The sequence below is a fragment of the Apodemus sylvaticus genome, chromosome 21, assembly GCF_947179515.1.
Source record: "Apodemus sylvaticus chromosome 21, mApoSyl1.1, whole genome shotgun sequence".
In the NCBI taxonomy this organism is placed as follows: Eukaryota; Metazoa; Chordata; class Mammalia; order Rodentia; family Muridae; genus Apodemus; species Apodemus sylvaticus.
In genome coordinates this window covers 36010203-36032956 of record NC_067492.1, presented here as the reverse complement: position 1 = coordinate 36032956, position 22754 = coordinate 36010203, and the positions used below count along the sequence as shown (strand labels likewise).

General features: G+C 45.8%; 1 protein-coding gene and 1 long non-coding RNA gene across 7 annotated transcripts in view; one reads left to right on the top strand and one right to left on the bottom strand.

The window, feature by feature from the left end:
* Positions 1-739: 739 nt before the first annotated feature.
* Positions 740-14589, bottom strand: LOC127672014 (uncharacterized). Its single transcript, XR_007974816.1, has 3 exons — positions 14487-14589; positions 7679-8238; positions 740-3661 (listed from the first exon to the last, which is right to left on the bottom strand). It is a non-coding gene; the product is annotated as an uncharacterized LOC127672014 (long non-coding RNA).
* Positions 14588-22754, top strand: part of Nlrc5 (NLR family CARD domain containing 5) — an 85179-nt gene continuing 77012 nt past the window's right edge. For 4 of the 6 annotated variants that reach the window (XM_052167145.1, XM_052167148.1, XM_052167147.1 and 1 more), the window contains exon 1: positions 14589-14693. The gene's annotated coding sequence lies outside the window, so the exon portion shown is untranslated. Of the gene's footprint in view, positions 14694-22754 lie in introns of all 6 variants that reach the window. The other 2 variants (XM_052167149.1, XM_052167150.1) reach the window with 2 other exon arrangements.

Below are 22754 nucleotides of genomic sequence, written 5' to 3'. Positions count from 1 at the left end.
ACCTCTCCCAGACACCAGCTTCCGTTCTCGGATGGGATAACGACCTTAGCTTAGAAGGGAGCAGAGGGTCTGGGTTCAGATGCACATTCTTATGGGCACATGAACAAGTGCTTACTGAGGCTTTGTGACCACCTGTCTCGCGGGTCACTTCTGTGATCTGGGGAGAACTCACCCCTGGCCTCTGACTGACAGAGCAGCTCCAAGAGTTTCCTGCAGCTGATGATCTCCACAGCTGGCATTCCTGAGGTTATGTCTTCTAAGTGTGGGCTCCAGGAGAGGATGGGGTGACCGCTGGCTTTACCTTGTCTCCATGTCTCCATTGTTTACTGCAGAGCTCCCTCCCAATCGGGAGCCTGAAGTGCCTCTGGTTCTCAAACCCGTTGGGTGTCTTCAGTCTCTTCCCAGGTGGCAATGGGTCATGATCAAGTGCACAGAGTCCTGATTCTGGCTCACATTGAGAGTGTTGCCTCTCCCGCCTCACTGTTGGCCAAACCCACTTTAAGGACACGGACCTCACGAGGCATAATGATGCATGCCTTTAAACCCAGCACTTGAAGGCAAAGGCAGGTGTCATTACAGGCCTGCACCATCATATCCATTTTCCGTATAGCTTTAGCATCATGGTGTTGGTGGGGGGTTGGGGGTGGGGGATGAGGAGTGAGGGGGTGGGGGTGGTAAATGAGAGAGACCAAGACACACAGTCAGGTTAGGTCTAGTTATTTTTTTTTTCTGTGTCCAGCCATGTGGATAAACAGATGTTCACAATGAAGATGCAGTCTACTAAATATTCCCATGAGGAAAGGAATAGGCCCTTGTTCAAGCGCTCTCTGCACACCCCTGTGTGATCTACCATTGTAGTAGATGCATATGGACAGAGATCCTACAGTGTCAAGGTTCACAGAGAATCTGGGGATCAGTAAGTCTGATGTTCTCATTTTATAGGAGGGGAAACTGAGGCTTGTCCTAGGCTCAGCTGTCTCTGTGAGTTCAAAGTCAGCAAGATCTACATAGTGAATTCAAGGACAGTCGGGACTATGTAGAGAGACCCTGTCTCAATAAACAAACAGACAAATAAAATAAGAATTTGTCTCTCTGTCTCTCTGTTCTCTCATCTCTCCCTGTCTCTGTCTCTGTCTCTCTCACTCATCAAGTATATATGTTGGTATTCTGTCTAAGCTCCACCCCACACTTACCTGGCAGTAGCCAGGTATGCCCCGCCCCATAGACCTGGCCCACTATAAAAGGGGCTACTTGCCCCTCCCCTCTCTCTCCTCGCTCTCTCCCATCGCACTCCCACCTCTCCGGCCCTCTTGGGCTCTCCCCCTCCCCCCTCTCTCCACATGGTCATGGCCGGCCTCCACTCCTCCATTCCTCTACTTTCCCTCTCTCTCTCTGCCTCTCTAACTCCCATCCTCTGGCCTGAATAAACTCTATTCTATACCACGTCTGTGTGCGTGTGGTCCCTCAGGGGGAAGAGGTGCTTGGGCACGGGTCGGCCTGGGCACCCCCTTCCTCCACACCACTGTGCCACATTCTCTAACCCCCTCTTTCTCTCTTTTTAAGCCCCCTTCAATATATATATATTTTTTTTTTCTTAGGAAGAGGACTAAGGGAGCAGAGCACGGAAGGAGCACATCTTACCTACCCTGTTAACAGGTTGAACAAATCTATGGCATTGCCCCTCTGGTAGGTGCCCCTATTTGCAACTCCCAAGGCCCCTCCCCCAAAGTTAGATCAAGGCCACCGTCTAAAGAATCTGTTGACATCAACCCATCCTCTGGCAACTGCCTTCCTAGCTCACATGCACATGTGCCCCATCCAAGGTCCTTGACTCAGATGGAAAGCTGTGAGAGACACCAAGAGGCCAAGACACACAACACATCCGTAAGTGTCCTCAGGAATAAGGCATATACTCCAAATTGGATGAAGAGTTGAAAGGGCTGTGAGTAGGTCAGAGACTGCGTGAGCAGAACGCCGCTGTAGAAGACCTTGTCACAGTGGCATCCTGGTACTGAAAGAGTTAACTCAGGAATTTTAAAAAGGTCAAAGGCTGAGTTATATTCCTCAGACCACAAAGGGTAGGGGGACACTGACCTAAGGGTGGGAATGCATTCCGAAGGACTGACCGCTGGCCACCTACCTCGTCACCTAATGACCAATTAGTTTGTATATAACACTGTTTTGCCAATCACATTCTGCTTAATGGCGGTGGCCCTGAAGAGGATAGAAAGGCCTGCACAGCACGAGGGTTGAGGCCATTCTCTCTTCATGTGCAGAATGGCCCTAGCATGCTGGTTTTAATAAAAATTACTCTTGCATCTTGCATCAATTTCCGTCTCCGTGTGGCCCATTGAGGGGGGTCTGGTAAGATAAGACTGGTCAAGTCTTACAGTACCACCAAAACGGCAGAGATCCCCTACCTGAGATGTATTCTGCTGACCCATGTCCAGTTCTCCCCAGGGGTAGCCAGGCCTGTTGCGCAACCAGGCCAGACTGGAGGGAGGGAAGCTCAGCCAGGCAAGGAGGCAGGACCTTGGTCATGGGCCAGTGTGCAGGCAAAGAACACATAAGGGGGAACAGCTTTGGGCAACTGGTTCAATTAATTAGGGGAAACCCAGGCTATTTAAAGCTCTGTGTGGGGGTGAGTAGGGGTTTTCAGGATGTGTGTACATCATGGACTGGGTTCAGAGTGCGTTTGTAAGAGGAGGAATTCTATTGTATTCTATTGTAGCCAGCAGAGGGTGGCTGGAATCTCTTTTTGAGTTTGATCCTTCTGTTGATTAATGTTAATGTGGGTAAAGACCAACTTGGAGGCAGGGACAGGCTGGCAAGAGATGTGTGGGCTGGCTATGAGGTATGGCATAACTATTGGGGTAGAGGTTACCTACAACTCCTATTCGTCATCGATATCGATCGTCCCAGGGATCGCTGGTGGAGAGCTAAAAATGAGTGTGGGGTTGGTGAACATGGTGCCACCATGGCTGGTGGCTTTAATTTGGCATCTCTAATATCTGCAACCTCCATATATGGAGGCCTCTGGAGGCAGTCACCTGTGTTGTGGTAAGGAAAGAAGAGGAAAGGGCTGGGGATGGAATTGGTGTGTAGAGGAGTCTCAATTCTGGCCCAGCACCCTTCAAGTGGGCAGTCCTGGATTTCTATGATTTTGTTGTGTCTGTCATTAAGTCTCCCTAGCTAAGAATCTCCAAGCTAGGTGGTGATGGCACACGCCTGTAATCCCAGCACTCCGGGAGGCAGAGGCAGGCAGATTTCTTAGTTTGAGGCCAGCCTGGTCTACAGAGTGAGTTCTAGGACAGCCAGGGATATACAGAGAAACCCTGTCTCGAAAAAACCAAATCCAAAAAAACAAAACAAAACAAAACAAAAAAGAATCTCCAGTGGTGGGTGTTGAAAGGGTTGGGAAGAAGCTGAGAAGAGTTAAAGAATAGCAAAAACAGCCATAAGAATAGAGGAAAGGGAAGTCTGTGGAGGTCACATGGCCTGGGTGACTGCCACTAGGTCATAAATGTCCTTTCAAGAGATCTTGTTCTGTTGGTGATTCTGCCTCCTTAATCCTTGATCTGTCAGCGAGAGGTGGGTCATCTTGGTCCGTGGGGTGGTGTCAGACATTTCTGCCTGGATCCCAAATAGGTCTTGACTGGTCCTGTGGAAAGATATAAACAAAACCCTTTCCAGTTATAAGGAGGGGGGTTGGTCCCTTCCAAATCCTGTCCAAGGGATAGCATCATCACATGAGATCAGAGAAGTTGGGTGAGTGTCAATGGAGGGAGACAGGAGAATGTTTGGAGCTCTTGTAAGTATTAAATATAATTAGGATAGTCAGAGCCATCATTAATTGTATATTAGGGGGTAGGCAACTGTTTTCTGTATTATAAATTGGGCTTTAGGGTTTGATGTGTTCTTTCTATTATTTTTAGGCCTTGGGGGTTGTAAGGATGATGAGCTATTCTCATTGTGAGCAAAAGGTTTTGAATTGGGAGAAGGTAAAGGCAGGGCCATTATCAGTTTTTATCTGTTGAGGAATGCCCATGATGGCAAAGGTGGAGAGCCAATGGAGAATTAACTTTTTTGAGTTTTCTCCTCTTTGGACTGTAGCCCACATGAAATATAAGTATGTGTCAGCAGCAGCTGAATTGGGGAATGTGGGTGGTATCAATTTGCCAGAGGGTATTGGATTTGAGACCTCGGGTTTAGTGCTCATAGTTTGTAAAGCTGGGTGATAGGAGATGCACAAGAGGAGCCTGTTTTATTATCCTCTGAAGTTGAGCAAGAGTGATATGGGAGAACCGGGCAAGAAGCCCTTTTGTATTTTTGTGCTTGTGCATGTGCGCGCGCATGTGAATGGAATTAATCTGCTTGCTCAGCAGAGGTTGTGAACACTCCAATCAGATCAGTGAGGGCATTCCCTCAGATATCAGACCAGGCAAGGGATCGTGAGATCTGACATACTAGATGTAGAAGGAAGTGGCTCTTCCCTGTAAGAGAAACACAGATGAGCAGAGGGAACAGTGGGTTAGCCTCTAGTTCGACAAAGGATCTTGATAACCCAGGGGGCAGATTAATGGCATATACGCTGTCTGAGAAAAGATTAAAGAGTCCATTGGCTTTTTTGCAGGATAAATAGATAACATATAGTTCCTTATACTGGGGGGAGAGATGGGACAAGTCTCTGAACTGAATAACGGGGAGTTCTTTCCTGGGGAGCAGTATATTATTGTTGCAGCTCCCTTTTCCCTCCATCAGCAAATACTGAGGGGACTCAGGTGATTGGTTTCTTTGCAAAGATTTGGGGGGGAAGAGGGGACAGCCACTACAAGAGAGGAAGGGCAAAAGCCCAACTTTCATCAGGGTAATGGTTATCAATTTGTCCTGGGAATTCTATTAAGTTAATAGTAAAGCAGGAGTGATTTCTGAGTAGCCATTGAATATCAGAGAGAGAGAGACAGAGAGAGAGAGAGAGAGAGAGAGAGAGAGAGAGAGAGAGAGGGAGAGAGAGAGAGGGAGAGAGAGAGAGAGAGAAGGGGGGACAGGAATACCAAGCTCTTCTCCTAAGGTTTACAAACCCTTGACATTTCTAATCATAATAGCGTGTATCTATCTCACTTATTCTAGGTGCACCGCCCACTAGTGTGTGGAGTCATTCCAGCGCTCCCTGGTGCTGATGTGGGGCTCCCGTAAATGTGGGGGAGACGTTGAAGATAAGAAGCTGTCCAGGCATTGTCAGGTCCTAGCTAGTACATGCCATGTCTTTTAGGGCCATCTTGACAAAATTTAGAGCTTGGTTGTCTCAAAGAAGAGTGTTCATGGGGAGGAGGGGCTTTTATTTCCTTTTAAGAGGTCAAAGAGAGGCTGGAGAGTGCTTTGGGAAGGGATAGCCAGGGTCAAAGCCAGTTAAGATTCCCCCCCCCACCACCAAAAGAAAACTTCAGAGGAAGGTGAGAGCTTTGGGGGAAGGAAAGGGTTGGTTTAAGGGAGTGTGTTGAGGTGAGGAAAATTTCCATTCCCAAGAATTGGGTGGGTGGAATAGCTGTATTTTGTGAAGATCTATTTTGAATCCTAAGAAGGACAGGGAAGGTATTAATTGATCCTTAAGTGGGTTGGGGGTGGGGTGGGAGAATCTTCCCACACCAGAACAGGATAGGAGACTCAATATTTACCGCTAGTCTGTGTAAGGTTTCAATGGAGTGTCCATGGCCTTTAGGCAGAGGATTGGGCTACTAGCTATTCCCTGTGGAAGAACAGTCCATTGATATTGTGAGGCTAGCCCAGAGTTGTTAATGGTGGAGGTGGGGGGAGGTATACTGACGCAAAGCAGAAGAATAGAAAAAGAGCAGCCTCTGTCATCTATTGCCACTAGAGGGACACCTGGCAGGTGTGGCTGAGACATGGGGCATCCCCCTTTGAGCAGAACCCCAGACTCACATGGTTTTATCAGTTACCCTTAAATCTTATAACAGTCTCCATCCTCCTGAGCTCTTTTTAATAGTGATCACAGGGTTTTTCCATGGACTTCGGGAAAGTCAAATATGTTGGAGCAGAAGCCGCTCTTTTACTAGCTGTGTGAAGGCTTCAAATTTCTCCTTTGACAGAGGCCACTGTTCAATTCAGACTGGCTCGTTCAAAAGTCAGCCAAGGGGGGAGTATTAAATTTTAACAGTGACCCTTAGAATTGGGAGTGATTTGGAGGACAGTTAATAAGGCTTTTAGGGAGTAAAATTTTCCCTATGGGTACACTCATCTATCCTGATACAATTCCTTTCTGGTTGGCTATCGAGGACCACTTCTAGGGCTTCGAAGTTATCTCTCCCCAGAAGATTGATGGGCAGTGACATTGGCTATTAGAGGGTGCATCAGACTGTTAGCTCCATCAGGGTCTTCCCATCCATAGGCCTGCTTAGTGCTAAGTGCAGGGGGTGGGGGTGGGGTTAGGCTCCTCTTCCTAAAAGCCGAGGTCCAGGGATTAGTTGCCAATTGTGTGGGATCTCTTGTCTCAAAATTGTCTTGTCTGCCCCAGGTATCAATAAAGCATTTGAATGGCTTGCCATCTAGTTTGATGATGATTTTGAGGTGGCAGCTGTCTGAGATGCTGGACACCCAGAAAGTCTCTATGGGAGTGGTGTAATCCTGTAGAGAGCAGGGTCGGTGAGTGGGAGGGAGAGGGGCTGGTGGGGCTGAGGGCTTATGGGGCAGTTTCTCAGAGGGATCGCAAGTGTGAGGACATATGACTTTAATTTTCTGTTTTATGGGCTGTAAGATGGAACAGGGCATTCTTAGACCTTGGTCCTCAGAGTCACCTGACTGGAGAGACGCAGCATCCTCAGTGGTTCCCATTTTAAGAGGTCCTACGCATTGGTAGATTGCAGCTATGATAGTTAGGAAATGTGGAGAGAGTTTTTCCCTTTTTGGGTGTCTCTGCATCTGGGTAAGGTCGTTGACTTTAGTCTATGAGTCAGGGATGTGAAGATTACACGTAGCTATCTATATACATGGTGCTATTTCCAGGACTTTCTCCCAAAATGAGGAGGCTTCCCTTTTGGTGAGTCTTAATCTTAATCCCCTGGATTTTTAAAGGGCAAGTATTTCCTTAATCTGAGGTTTCTTTTGATGTAATGAGGTATTTCCCAAGATTAAAAAAAAGTTTTGAAACATGGAAGTCAGAGAGGAACTTTCCAAGGTGCCATGCAGTTCCTGGGGGGATTCCCCAAAGACCCCAACCATAGCCTTCCTGAGGTTCTAAGAGTTGCAGGGACCACCCTAGTGGTGTTTGTTTACTGGTCACTGTTCCTAGCTTTTGCCAACACCCAAGCAGGCTGTTGGAGTCCAAGCAGAGGTTTAGGGGCCTTCTACCAAGGCCAAGGAGTCACCCTGACCAGAAGACGTCAGTTGCCCTGTCAATGTACGTGAACCCAACACAACCTCACAGACTGAAAACAAGGAAGGAAAGCCCTCAGTGTGAGGAGGTTTAGGGTCTTTGAGCTAATGCCAGAAGGCATGAGGGTGGTGGGGAGGAACTCACCTATCCCTACTTGTACCAGTGTAACTAATTTTTTTCAAAACTTGCTTTTGATGATGGTTCTTACATGCTTTAACCTCACTTCTGGCTTATCACATATCAGAGGTACTGGAAAAGAAAGGTTATTAGGATACAGGGGAAGTGGACCTGCTTAGAAATGGTTCTTTGGAGCAAATTCCATCTGCGTTATCAGGAAATCAACGGTACAGTTGTCCTCAGCAGCAGCTCGATTCATGAATATACCAGCAGTCCAGTTCGGTAGATCAGGATAGCACACACAAATCAGCAGTGGTGGCAAGACCTAGCAGATCTAGCCAGGCCTCAGCCGAATTGGCATGAGTCAGCAGGGGGGACTGGGACCAACAGGAACACCAGGAGAAGGTCTCCGCGGTGCCTCTCTCAACAAAGCAAAGATCATCAAAGACCCGGGGCCAAGAAGTGTTGCAGAGCTCGCCTCTGTTAGCAAGGCCCTCTCAGAGTCCGTTGAGTTCTACTTATACCTCCTCCAAACATCACGTGTCCTCCGTGGGTCTTGCCTCAGCACGTGAGTCTGACTGAGCGAAACTCCCCATGAGTCTGTCTCAGCTGACATCATTCTGCCCATCATCCCGAGTCTGTAGAAGCAGCAAGAACCAGCAGCATGCCATCAAAGGGTTTGGGGTGTGTTTCTTTCTATGGAGTCATGACAAATGGAGCTCAACTATGCCCTGAAAGGGAGACCAGTGCATGTCTGTCATCAGCGTAGAATCCTCCGTCCTATCACGTGCTTGAGTGCTTTCACATTTTTGCTTTAACGGAGCATCCTTCCACCTGTGTCCGCTTCAGGAAAACACTCCTTCATGTGTTTCCCCCAGCAAAACAGCATCTGACACTCCCGAATTTGCAAAGAACCCTTACATTTCCACTTCATACCCAGAGGCCCTTGAAACAACCGGGTGGGGCACCAGCTGCACCGGTGTCTCCTTCTTCCCTCTCCCTGACCAAGCCAGGCCAGTTGAGCAACCTCGTGGGAGAATGGGAAGCTTAGCCAAGCAGGTGGGTGCCGGCAGAATCTTGGGCGGCAGTGAGTGCCTGACAAAGAACACATACCTGAGGACAACGTCAGGGAACTGGGGGCACGGGGAACAAAATCTATTTAAACCTTTGTGGGATGAGTAAGAGTTATCGGGGTGAAGTATAGGTCCAAGGTGCTGGGTATGCCTCATTTGCATGAGGAGAAATTCCATGTGCTGCTGCTGGACATTACCTTATACGGGGAAAGGCAGTCTAACCTGTCTAGCAACCTGGCTAGCAGCTACTGTGATCTCTGGAGAGGCAAAGGATGTGAGCACAGGGCTATGTGAACTGGGACATGCAGGCCAGGCGCTCAGGAGAGTGATCCTGCTCCTAGCAATCTCAGGACAATTTCCAGGGTTTGGTGAAGTGCTCAATCCCCGACTCCGAGTTACTTTGATGGACAGCAGGCTTTCATACCAAGGAAGATCACACAATCAGCGTGGAAACCCCATTTCGACGCACACCTGCATCTTTTGGTGGCCAGTGGCAGAGAGGCTACTTGAGCCACATTTGAAAGGCCGAACAGGAATTAACTAAGTAGCCGTATGAGAAAAGGTGCTAGAGCCAGCGGTGGCATGTGTGGGGTCCGGAAACATGCATTCACTCCCTGACTTGGCGACACAGTGATTAACCTCATCATTTTCATTGTGCTGATTTCTCTGCAGAAGCCAGGATTCTATCTCTAGACTCCTGGGCACATCCACTCACAGCCACACCAGGGTCAAGCAAGAGAATCTCCAGTCCTGGTCTCTCCCTCATCATCCAAGTATGAGCGTTGACAAGCCTTTGTTCCCTCCCCACCCTCGAAGCTCCCATCCCTTGCCCTGACCAGCTTCCTGCCTGAGTCCAAATGGAGCATCTGACTCACTCGCTGTCCCATGTGGTTCCCACACTGCGGGGTGAGGGAGACAGGAAGTGAAGTGGAAGGGAGCCTCTGAGGTGGCTGGGAGCAGGAGGACCTTGTAGAGGTATGGTTTCTCCCAGAAGAGAATGAGAGTCTCTGAATAGGCAAGTCAATTCAACTTTAATGCCGAAGGGAAGGTGCCCTCAGCAGATTTCTAACTTCTTCATCCTCCCAAGCCCTAGGTTCCGGTACAAAAGATGCCTCCATCTCAGTGCTGGACAGTTTTCTCCAGGCCTGGGCCACTATGCCGGCCCAGTGGGATGGTTTGTCTTCACAGCCCTCAGAACACACGCTGTAGCAGTATTGAGAAATGGAGTCTTTGAGAAGCAAGTGGGATTTCTATTTTTTTTTTTTTTTTTGAGATTCAGCTGATTCTCAGGGTCATGAGCTCCTGATCAATCAGGCGTGCCTCCCAAAGCAGACTGTGATGAAGCTGAGACACCCCTTGCCTTCTCCCCTCTCCACCTGGGCCCCTTTGCCTGTTTTCACTGGGAGTTGAAGCAATGTGATATCTTCTCTGATGCCATATGCAGACGACTTGCCAGCCTCCAGAACAAGCTGTTATGTGTACTGTGAGGCAAATAAATTTACCTTTTAAAAAAATACAATAGCAGCCAGGCAGTGGTTGCACATGCCTTCATTCCCAGCACTTGGGAGGCAGAGACAGGCAGATCTTTGAGTTCAAGGTCAGCCTGGTTTATGAAATGACTTCCAGGATGGCAAGGGCTACACAGAGAAACCCTGACTTGAAGAAACGAACAAGGGCTGGAGAGATGGCTCAGCGGTTAAGAGTACTGGCTATTCTTCCTGAGGTCCTGAGTTCAATTCCCAGCAACCACATGGCAGCACACAACTAGTTATAATGAGATCTGGTGCATCCTCTGTAAGCAGAATACTGTTTATGTAATAAATAGATCTTTTTTAAAAAAAAGAAAAAACAAACAAACAATGCATGTGTGTATGCATTTGTGAATCTTTGTGTTCATGTGTGTGCAGGTGTGTATGCATCTTTGTGCCTGCTTGTAGAGACCAGAGGATGAACTCACTTGTCCACTGCCTAGCACCTCTGAGACCAGGACTGTCACTGGCCTGGATCTCACCAATTAAGCTAGACTGGCCATCGAGTTCCAAGCTTCTCTGCTCCCTTTTCACAGTCTGAGTTCCCCTCATCCCTGTTCTCTTTTGTCCTTGGATCTCAGAGCATGAGTCTGATACTGGAAGCAGCCAGGAACGTGGGGAGGGTTCCTGAAAGGCCCCCTGCAAAAAAAAAAATGCTTATTAGGGGCTGGAGAGAAGGCTCAGCAGTTAACAGTACTTGTTGCTCTTGCAGATGATACAGGTTTGACTCTAAGCACCTGCCTGTAGTGGCTCATAACTGTACCTAACTCCAGTTCCAGGAGATCCAATGCCTTCTTCTGTCCCCGAGGACACCAGGCATGCACTTAGCATACATAACAACAGACAAAGCACTCATATATAAAATAAAAATCTTAAAAAAAAAAGAGCTTGCTAGACCAGATATCTAATGGGAATTTGAGGCTCTGCAATGACCTCTAGGGTAGTGACACTGGTTAGAAGCTACAATGGACATCTCCCTTAAGCATCCCCTAAAGCCCAAGGCCTTCCCTTAGTGCTACAGAGCAAATGCATGAGAGTTTGCCACCCAGGCAGCCCCTATGCCATGCCCAGAAACTCTTATGTCATTAAGGACATTCTGAGAAGTCCTTTAGAGTGTCACCCTTGCAACCTCCACACCCTAGCTAGGACCTTGGAATGCATCCTTAACCATAATGCAAAGCAGGTGAACCTGCCCCCTCCCACCCCTCCGTATCCTTGTCTGTCATTGCAGAGCAGGTCTCCAGGGCTGTTCTGGGGGGCATTTACAGGTCATGCCCAGAGAGCATGTAGCAGGATCTATGGCAACCCAGAAAGCAGAGGCTTCTAAGAATGGAATAGACAGACCCGCTCACAAACCTCCTTCCTGTCTCCCCCATCCCCTCGTCCCTCTCTCCACATTCCAAAAACTGTGCATTAGGCTAACCTCTAAGGACCAGGACAACCTTGGCCCTGGTCAGCTGCTGGCAAACCTGATTAGAATCCATTGCCTGGAGACTGTGACTCTGCTCTTTCCAGACAGCAAACAGTACTTCCCCCAGCCAGGGCCCTGAGGAGTCCGTCTTCTCACTTCCGCTGCTGGTCCCTAGGGTGAATTGGGACTAAGCCTTAGGTAAAGGGGACTTTTTTTTTCCAAACAAAGGACTCCTTCTACCTCCTTGGGGTGTGAGGATCCACTTGTCTTACAGTCACCTAATACTTTTATCTCTAAGTGTAAGGTAAAAGGTTTGAGCCCACTTCCAGGTTTGAAAACCTATCAAAACCCACCAATCCCTGAGCTTAAAATCCCACCAATCCCTGGGCTTGACTTGAAAACTCACAAATCCATGCCTTGGAAATCTCCACTGTGGAGACATACAGATACAGATACAGATACAGATACAGATACAGATACAGATACAGATATCTGTGTGTATGTACACACACACACACACACACATATATATACATATATACTTATACATACATACATATATACATATAGGCATACATATATGTCTCCTGCTCAGTTCTCTGCTGCTTCTTACCTGAGCAATAGCAGATAGCATCTTGCATGAGGTTTGTTACACAGTGTGTCTTTGGTCTTCCTTGCCTCCTAACTGCCAGGATATCTTTCCCTTAAGAGCTGCAACAGTTGTGCTGGGGAAATGCCCCCCCCCCCCCTCAGAGCAGAGCTGTAACGCTTTCACTGGGTAAGCATTTCCCTTCAGAGCTATAACACAGCAAGTCCCCTGTGAACCATTCTCTGTCTAGGTCTGGCTTTGCTCACCTTTCTCCAATCTTCTGGCGCCTTGGGGCAGTTCCCACACACAGGGACCCAGCTCTCCAAAGTGGACAACCATGCAAGCCACCAGAGGAGAACCATGTGTGCTTTAGCCGAGGGAACCTGGTATTCATGGGATCCAGGCCCTTGGTTGCGCTGTTGTGAAAGTCTTTCCCTGGGTAGATATGAATAGCATCTATCTTCCCCTCCTAAAGTCCTCATTACAAACCAAAGTTCCGTTTCACCACAGTCCTCCCCGGGGAACCAGTGCGTTTATTGCACTTTCTTACTTAAAGAGCACAGTGACCCCAACGTAGCTGCAATGGAAAGTTTCCACTCAGCATGGATGACGGCTTCCCCAGAGCTGACTAGGTGAAGCCTTCTCCCAAGCCTATATACTCTTGCCCCTTCTAGAGACCTCATACAATTAGGGCAGAATTGCATACAAAGGATTGGGAGTAGAGGGTCTAATGACCCTCCTGTCCTTCTAATCTCATGAAGATGGCAGCGTCTGAGCTCATAGGATACACATATTGAACTCTGGGAAAATGGTTCTCCCAGAACCTTTATTGACAGGCCCGTTTGCACAACAGTGGACATGGAACTGGGTTTAAGATCCGGTGTTTCTCATTGCCATGTGACCTTGACATCTCTGGATCTCATTTCTTCTTGCACCTAATGAGATGTTAACCTTTGTCTGGCCCCTTCATGGGGCTGGGTGGGTTTAAGTAATCTAAATATGGCCTGTGCTTGTCTCTCTGGGTGGGGGCTGTCTGTGTCCACTGACATCCCTCTGTCGGCACGGAAGGGTGTAGGTCCAGCAACACGCAATGGTTGGAGGAATATGAGCGGAGGCCTACTGTTGGGCTGTAACTCTTCTCACACAAACAGCTGACAGCCCACCATGCACCACAGGCTGGGGACTCTACCATCTGACAACAGGAAGTGGAGGCTAGCTAAAAACAAGGCATTTATTTGTGTGAGGCGAACCAGGAAAGTATGAGAAAGCTAAGAGTCACACACAAGTGATCAGTGCAAAATAATAACGCGCCCCCCCCCCCCGCCGCCGTCCCGCTCTTGCCTGTCAATAACTTTCTAGATTCCCCATAGGTACTGGGAGGGAGGATGTTAGAGGGTCACAGGAATTTGAGACCCCCAAGAAGGGGACTAACATAGAAGGGCTTCTTAAGAGTTTGGGGCACACACCACATCTGCTCTAATTTCTGATCTTCTGTTTGTATGAAGGAATGAGAAGGTGCTATTTTTGTGATCCTCAGGACAGATGCCAGAACTGAAACTCAGAGAGTCAAGACTTTTTATCTAGGGCAGTGTTTCTCAATCTGTGGGTCACAGCCCCTGGGGAGTCCAATGATTTCATTATGATTCATAACAGTAGCAAAATTACAGTTGTGTAGTAGCAACAAGAATAATTGTATGGTTGGGGGTCAGCACAACATGAGGCTGCAGAACAGTATTAAAGGGTCCCAGCCTTAGGAAGGTGGAGAACTTATCACTGGCCTAAGGTGATATAGCCAGCACTTAAGAGGACAGCTTGAGCCTGAGGGTTTTGGTCATGGGTATGCTCCTGATCCTGCCTTCCAGTGCTAATGTATTGTCCTTGTCCCCCATTCCTCCCCCAGAGCATTCTGAGAAAGTTGCTTCACTGTGGAATGTTACAGAAACCATCCTCAGGAAGAACCTGGCCTCCTGTTCTGGGACAAAGACACGGGGCAGGGCAGGCTGTAGAACTTGGAACAGAGACAGGAACTTTCCAGGGCTGAGTCTGGCCCTGCAGTCCCTTCCTTACCGCCCACCTTTTTCCATCCTCCTTTATCTCTGCGCCCAGCTTTCTTCTGTAACCTAGGCAACCCTTGCACCGGAGGACCCAAAGAGACACAACTGGAGACCTTGCTTGTCCAAGTCAGGTCTCAGGTGATGAGCGGTTGTCATGCACAGAAGTTAGGACCCTGGACCCAACTCCACGAAGTTTTGCTCAGCGGCTCCTCCTGCCTCTATTCTACACAGTCTCTGGAAAGTGTAGAAAGAAAGGATGTGCGGGTCCGGCGGGTCCGGAGGAGCTCTGGCCCCACCCACTGCCTGGCAGATGCCCACCTTACCCTGTCTTGGTAGTCGTCAGAGAGGCAGATCTCCAAGCGGCGGCGGATTCCGGGCACCCTACCCGCGCGCCCTGGGGCAGGCACTTTGAATCCACGTGATTTCTCGGCAGCGGGCAGCAGCTTCTATGAATTGGAGAACAGCGCTCTCGCTGCCACTTTCAGTTTCGCACAGAGCCACAGAGCGCGGTTGGAGCAGGAGCTGAGCTGGTGAGTTACCTGCCCAGAGGGGGGCGCGGAGGGAGATTACAGGTTGGGGATCTGAGCCTAGAGAGAGGAGGGGGTGTCAGAGGCCAGGAGGATAGACAAATGGACTAAGGGGCCGCTGGGCAGTGGTGGCTTAGCAAAATGCAGTCGGACACTCTGTAGTTTGGGGACCACAGAAGGTGGCAAATTGGGGGGAGTGACTCAGTTTGGGGAAAAACGTTATATGTCTGTGCGCCCCCTCTCCTGGGACCCTAGTCATTCCCTGGAATCATACTTTCTTGTTTTCTTTCTTTCTTTTTCAACTTCCTTTGCTTTAATAATACTCCAGAAGTCCCCCTGTTTGTTACACACAATTCCACATTTTCGGCCAAAACAACAAAACAAACAAACAAACAGAACACTTTTTATTAGACAGTAGTTATAGAAAGAATAGGGTTTGGCTGAACCGTAGCAGGTTGCCGCCGCTCTCTAGAAGAAAGCTGCGTTGTTGTCAACCTCAGGCCGGTGACTTCTGGCTCTCAACTTTGTGTTGGAACAAATACCGAATGTTAAGGAGTGGAAAAAAAAAAAAAGGCAGGCATCTTTGAAAAACAAAACAGAATATTGTGTTTTAGAAGAGAACAAGGTTTCTTTAGTGTTGTCCATCACCTATATTTCCAATGATCATTGAAACTCACCAGTCACAAGGGTAAGCCTGGGCAGCCTTTTGTCCCTGGCCTACCACAATACCATGTGCGGCTTAAATCATTTTTTCTTTTTCATTCAGAAAAGCTGATCTGGGACTTGTGGGAGGTTCCTAGAGAATTCTGGGTCTTCAGTACTATTGGTATACATTGTTGGAATTCTTCTGAAATGGCGGGATGGGAGGGCTTCATACAGAAAAGGTATTTTGAAAATTGACCTTCATGATTGGGAAAAAGGCCAGAGAACAGCCAGAGATGGGTGTAGCTGAGGCAGACCTGCAGCTTTCTCTTTCTGAGTCACTTTCTTGCAAGGAAAGGAAACCCGGAAACCTACCAGGTTCTCTCTGGGGTGTAGCTTAGAGACAGGGCAGACCCTTTGTTGAGTCCTCAGCACCACAAAAATAAGGCCCCAGGCCTGAGTTCCCACCAGAGAACAAAGTGGCGAGAGCTGGTGACTCAAAGTTCGTAAGGCCCCCATGCGGTGTACTTCCCACAGACCAGCGGCTGAAATTATGCCTTGCTTGCTCTGTCCCCAGGACCAACCCCTGTCTGTCCTGGAACGGGGATCTCCTGGTGCTCTCTGCACTGTGCACTATGACCGTGAGTTAGGATTTCATAGCTTGGAAGCTTGAGCCCCCATCTATAGTATAGGCTATGATGGATAGTTCAAAATTGATCTCCTGAATCGAATAAGATGAAATACAAATAGTGCTTGGCCACAAGAGTGAGGGGCCTGGAGTCCTGATGGAACAAACGCCGAAGCTTAGGGAATGCTGCAGTCTGCTTAGTCCTGTCTGCCCAGAAAGCACAGGTCGGCCTGATCTCTGAGGCTGAGAACGCTCAGGCCTAGCAAAGGCTTGGATGAGAAAGTCTGCTTAGACCTGTTCCTGGACCAGCCCGAGCCGCCCCAGCACCGCCCCCCCTCTCTCCCCCTCTCCCCACCCCACCCTACCCCACCCCTGGAAAGAACCGAACAAAACTGTGTAGAATCTCTTCTCCCATCTGTTGTTCTGCGTGTTGGGTCTCTTAAAGAAGACATCACCACTGCCTCTGAATGCAACCTTATTTAGACATAGGGTGGCTGCAGACACTTAAGATGAGGTTGTAGAGTGGGTCCTGTAAGACTTCTGCCCGGTATTAGAGGAGATCAGCATGTCCAAACAGATACCTCAGGAAGGCGGCCATCTTGGGGAGGCAGAGACTGCAGCTTCAAGCTGAGAGCCAAAAGTTCCAGCAACCCAACTGTGCCAATTGGTAAGAGGAAGGCCCCTTTTCTAGCACCCTCCGAGGATGCAGACTGCAGAGAATAAATAAGCCAATTCTGCCAGTGCTTGATGGAACATTTTTTTTTTTTTACCACATCTGATACATCATCCTGGCATCTCTTCTCTACCACCAACAGAGAATTGTGGCAAAGGAGGTGCAAACTCTTAAGTTTTAGGGAAGGGTGTGCCTTAGAGGACAAGAGATCTGTCTAGCTTTCAGGAGTTTCTGGATTCTATCTTTACTACAGAAGACAAGCAAAAGCCTCGTAGGTGTTCTCAGGACACAAAGTATCGCCTCTCTTCACCAAGTATGTTTCTGTGAGTGTAGCTGAGAGCCTAAATCTTGTATAGCTGGAATTAATTCTGCAGAAGAAACATGATTTAGAAGCAAAACAGAATAAATCCTGCTGGCTGCGGGGGCAGGAGGGTCAGAGATCAGGATCTCAGGCCTCTATACACCCTCCTCCGGGAGTCCCGTGTAAAATCAGGCGGAAGCAGGTGACACGGACAACTTACAGGACTCTGTCACCCATAAAGGGGTGTGATTGTATAACTCACACGGTAGCTCCCATTTCTGGGTCCCTGAAAATGGGTAGACTTAGCATGACCCCCATTTTTTTAGAGCCTTGAGTCTTCCATTCTGTGAATCTTGGAGATGTGGGTAGGGGCTCTGTGATTTTGGTCACCTGTGACTTCGGATTCTTCCTTTTCTCTGTCACTGCGTCAAGTCAGAGCACAGACATGCTCATTTCTCCAGATTGCTCCCTCCTCCTGATGACTTACTACGGGTGCTCCTCCTAGCTCCTCCCAGGGGACTCTCCTCCAGAGAGTCACTGACACCCTCTGTCCGGCTCACCCATGACTTTCATTGAAGGGTAATTACAAGGAGCTGATATGCAGAGGCCCTCTAGGACTAGGTTTTTCCATGTGTTTGTTACCATATTTTAATGAACTCGGATATGTTTTTTAAAAAGTCACTTATCAAACTAAATAATATGCATGATGTTAAAATAAAACCAAAGCCCAGATGTGGTGCCACACACCCAGTACTTTGGTGGCTGAGGCGATGAGAGTTGGAACCAGCCTGACCTATGTAGTGAGACCCTGTCTCCAGCATTTTTTTGAATAAATAACTTAAATAACAAATACATCCATACAGTAAAAATCCAGTCACTCAGATGCGATCTGTGAAGACAGTGTGACTGGGTTTCTGTGTCTTATTCCAGTGTCTATCTCGGACTTTACAGACAAGGGTATCCAGTGTTTCCCCTACATAGTCAGTCTCAGATAAATAGACTTTAGATCATACACATACAAATATACCGGCATACATATGTCCTTCCATGACCATATACATGCATGCACACATGTATTCCCTCTCTCATGATGAGAGTGTCCTGCATGAAGTGTGGACAGGTTTTTTTCTTTCATTTAATGTAATAAATAATCTTTTATTTTCTCTATATATTTATAATTTTTGTGCTGGGGATCAAACATGGAGCCTTGGGATACCTAGTGAATGCTTTTCCACGTCTTCAGCCTTCTTTATGGTTGTATACACTTTATGCATAGAAAGATCTATTTATGCAAATATATCCTGTACTTTATATATATAGTCAAATATATAAATTATATATATATATTAGATGCAAAAGTAAAAAATATATATATTATGTGTCTATAAAATAATGTATTATTTTGTCTATAAAATATATATATTATGTGTCTATAAAATGATGTATATTAAATCCAGGATCCACAAAAGAAAGAAAACATCCAATGTTTGTCTTTTTGAGTCTGTCTGGTGATCTCCAGCTGTGTCTGTTTTCTTGCAAACACCATCTTTCTTTTTCTTTATAGATGAACAAAATACCATGTGTGTATGTGTAGGTGTGTGTGTGTAGGTGTGTGTGTAGGTCTGTGTGTGTTGGTATGTGTGTCTATGCCAGATTTTCTTTATCCACTCCTCTGTTGGCAGACACCCAGACTGATCACACAACTTGGCTATTGTGAGTGGTGCTGCAATACCATGGATAAATAAACATGGGTATGCGAGTATCTCTGGGATGTATTGTTTTGGAGTCCTTCAGGTGTCCAGGAAGTGCTGCAGCCGGATCATATGGTGATTCTGTTTGTAACTTTTATTTTTAAGTACCTCTGTATTAATTTCTATGCTGGCTAAAATAATTTACAGTTCCAGTGAGTGTACACACATGCATAGACACACACACACATGTATATATGTATATATAATTTCCTATTCTTGAATCCTCGACAGTATTTGTTGTTTTCAGATTGGGGTGAGATGGAATTCATTGATGTTTCAATTTGCGTCCTCCTGATGGCTAAGGAATTGAACCTTTTTTTTTTTTTTTAATTCTTAAAGGTTTTTTTTTGTTTTGTTTTTGTTTTAAAGGTTTTTTTTTTTTTGCTTTTGTTTTTTTTTTTTTGCATTGGTGTTTTTGTGCCTCGGGAAGATGTAACTATCTAATCTCATTCCTCTCTGTGTGGATATCCAACACCATTTGGTCAAGACTCTGATTTTGTTTTTTTTTTTTTTTTTTTAGGTTTTCTTTTTGGCCATTTTCTTTTATTTATTGAAAAGGGAAAAAATAAATAAATAAATAAAAAGAAAAGGGAAGTAAAAGCATTTTATGATAGAATTAAAGATTAACATGGAAAATATTTCAGATAAACATGTTAAAATTGACAATTTTCATGGAAAATTAAAGAGTAAAGTGGTAGACATGTAAAACATTGCTAAATTAATTGAATATGAAAAAGAAACATTTTATGATAGAATTGAAGATTTATGTGGAAAATATTTCTGAGAAAACTGTAGAAAATGTAGAAAAACATGATAGAATTGAAGATTATCATGGAAAATTTTATATAGATATAATAATGGTAGGCATAAAAAGTATTCCTAAGTTGATTGAAAATGGAATTATAAACATTTTCTGATAAACTTGAAGCTTTACATGGAAAATATTTCTGATAAAATTGAAGAAATATGTAGAAAAACATGTTAAAATTAAAGATTATCATGGTAATTATATAGATTAAAATGATAGGTATAAAATAATTTTAAGTTGATTGAAGGTGGAACTATAAACATTTTCAGGTAAAAATGAAGATTTACATGGAAAATATTTCTGGTAAAATTCAAGAAATATGTAGACAAACATGTTAAAATTGACTATTTCATGGAAAATTTTACATGTAAAATAGTAGATATAAAAACTCTTTCTAAATTAATTGAAGGTGGAATTAGAAATATTTGTGATAAAATCAAAGATTTACATTGAAAACATTTCTGATAATAGAGGAAGTATATAGAAAGACATTAAAATTGACGATTTTCATGAAAAATAATGCAGATAAAATGGTAGACATAAAAATTACTAAATTAATTAAAAGGGGAATTAGAAATATTTTCTGATAAAATTGAAGATTTACATGAGAAATATCTCATTAGCCTATGTCTTTTTATTGGGGAGTAGAGTCCATTGTTGTTAAGAGATATTAAGGAATAGTGATTGCTGCTTCCTGATATTTTTGATATTATTATTTTTGGAGGGGGGTGGATTTGGTTTTTTTCAAGACAGAATTTCTTTTTTTTTTTTTTTTTAAGGTTTTTTTCGAGACAGGGTTTCTCTGTGTAGCCTTGGCTGTCCTGGAACTCACTCTGTAGACCAGGCTGGTCTCGAACTCAGAAATCCGCCTGCCTCTGCCTCCCAAGTGCTAGGACTAAAGGCATGCGCCTGGCCAAGACAGGGTTTCTATATATGGCTGTCCTGGAGCTCACTCTGTAGACCAGGCTGGCCTTGAACTCAGAAATCTGCCTGCCTCTGCCTCCCAGAGTGCTGGGATTATAGGCGTGTGCCACCACCACCCGGCTTTGATATTATTTTTATGTTTGTGTGGGTGTCTTCTTTTGGGTTTGTTGGAAGAAGATTATTTTCTTGTTTTTTCTAGGGTGTAGTTTCCCTCCTTGTGTTGGCATTTACCATCAATTATCCTTTGTAGGGTTGGATTTGTGGACAGACAGTGTGTAAATTTGGTTTTATCATACAATATCTTGGTTTCTCCATCTATGATGATTGAGAGTTTTGCTGGGTATAGTAACCTGGGCTGGCATGTGTTCTCTTAGGGTCTGTATGAGGTCTTCCCAGGATCTTCTAGCTTTCATCGTTTCTGGTGAGAAGTCTGATGTAATTCTGATAGGTCTGCCTTTATAAGTTACTTGCCCTTTTTCCCTTACTGCTTTTAATATTCTTTCTTTGTTTAGTGAATTTGGTGTTTTGCTTATTATGTGCCAAGAGGACTTTCTGTTCTGGTCCAGTCTGTTTGGAGTTCTGAAGGCTTCTTGTATGTTCATGGGCATTTCTTTCTCTAGGTTAGGGAAGTTTTCTTCTATAATTTTGTTGAAGATACTTACTGGTCCTTTAAGATGTAAATCCTCTCTCTCGTCTATACCTATAGGTTATAGGTTTGGTCTTCTTATTGTGTCCTGGAGTTCCTGGATGTTTTGGGTTACCAGCTTTATGCATTTTGCATTTTCTTTGACTGTTGAGTCAATGTTTTCTATGGTATCTTCAGCACCTGAGGTTCTTTCTTCTATCTCTTGTATTCTGTTGTTGATTCTTGTATCTATGACTCCTGAATTCTTTCCAAGGTTTTCTATCTCTAGAGATGTCTCGCTTTGTGATTTCTTTATTATTTCTACTTCCACTTTTAGGTCCTGGATGGTTTTGTTCAGTTCCTTCATTTAATTGTTTGTGTTTTCCTGTAATTCTTTAAGGGGTTTTTGTGTTTCTTCTTTAAGGACTTCTGCCTGTTGACCCATGATCTCCTGTATTTCTTTAAGGGATTTTTGTGTTTCCTCTTTAAGGGCTTTTACCTGTTGACCGATATTCTCCTATATTTCTTTTCTTTTTTTTCCTCCTGTATTTCTTTAAAGGAGTTATTTAAGTCTTTCTTGAAGCCCTCTATCAGCATCATGAGATGCGATTTTAAATCCAAATCTTGCTTTTCCGGTGTGTTGGGGTATCCAGGACTTGCTATGGTGGAAGAACTGGGTTTTGATGTTGCCATGTGGCCTTGGTTTCTGTTGGTAGGGTTCTTGTGCTTGCCTTTTGCCATCTGGTTATCTCTGGTAGTTGGTATTGTTGTCTCTGGCTGGAGTTTGTTCCTCCTGTGGGCCTGTAAGCCTGTGTCCTTACTCCTCTGAGCTCAAAGGTGAAAGCACTGCTGGGATATCTCTCTCTCTCTCCTGGCAGGCTATGCACAGAAGGCTGTGGAGTTTCCTGGTTCCCTGGTGCAAATGGTGGCAGGAAGACTTCCGTCCCAGCTGCTCCACTGATCTTAGGCCCTGTGTGCTCCTAGCTGGTCCCCTCCAGAGAGAAGGTGGAGATCTCACCTCTGCTCTCAGAAGTGAAAGCACTGCTGGGAGATCACTCTCTCCACCATGCTATGAACAGAAGGCTGTGGAATCTTCCAACCCCTGGTGCAAATGGCAGCAGGAAGATTTCTGTCCCAGCTGCTCCACTGATCTTAGGCCCTGTGTACTCCTAGCTGGTCCCCTCCAGAGAGAAGGTGGAGATCTCACCTCTGCGCCTAGAACTGAAAGCGCTGCTGGGAGATCACTCTCTCCTGGCAGGCTATGTATGCATAGAAGGCTGTGGAGTCTCCCAGCTCCCTGGTGCACAAGACTTTGTTTTTATTCCAACATATGCTTATGGTGTGCATCTTCATCAAAACTCAGATAGCTGCTGTGTTGTTGTGTGGGTTTACTTCTTGATCCTCTGTTTTATTCGCTGATGTGTGTGTCCCAGTGCCATGCTCTTTTTGTTACTATGGCTCTACAGTATATATTAAATCAGGCGTGTGGCACCGCTAGCTCGTCCCTTCTGCTCAGGATGCTTGGCATCTTTTGAGATCTTGCCTTTGGGCATCTTTTGTATTTCTAAAATTTTACATTTTTTTTTTTTTTTAGTTCTGTGAAGAATGTTAGTGGAATTTTGATGAGAATTGAATTGAGCCGGGTTGTGGTGGCTCATGCCTATAATCCCAGCACTTGGGAAACAGAGACAGGCAGATTTCTGAGTTCGAGG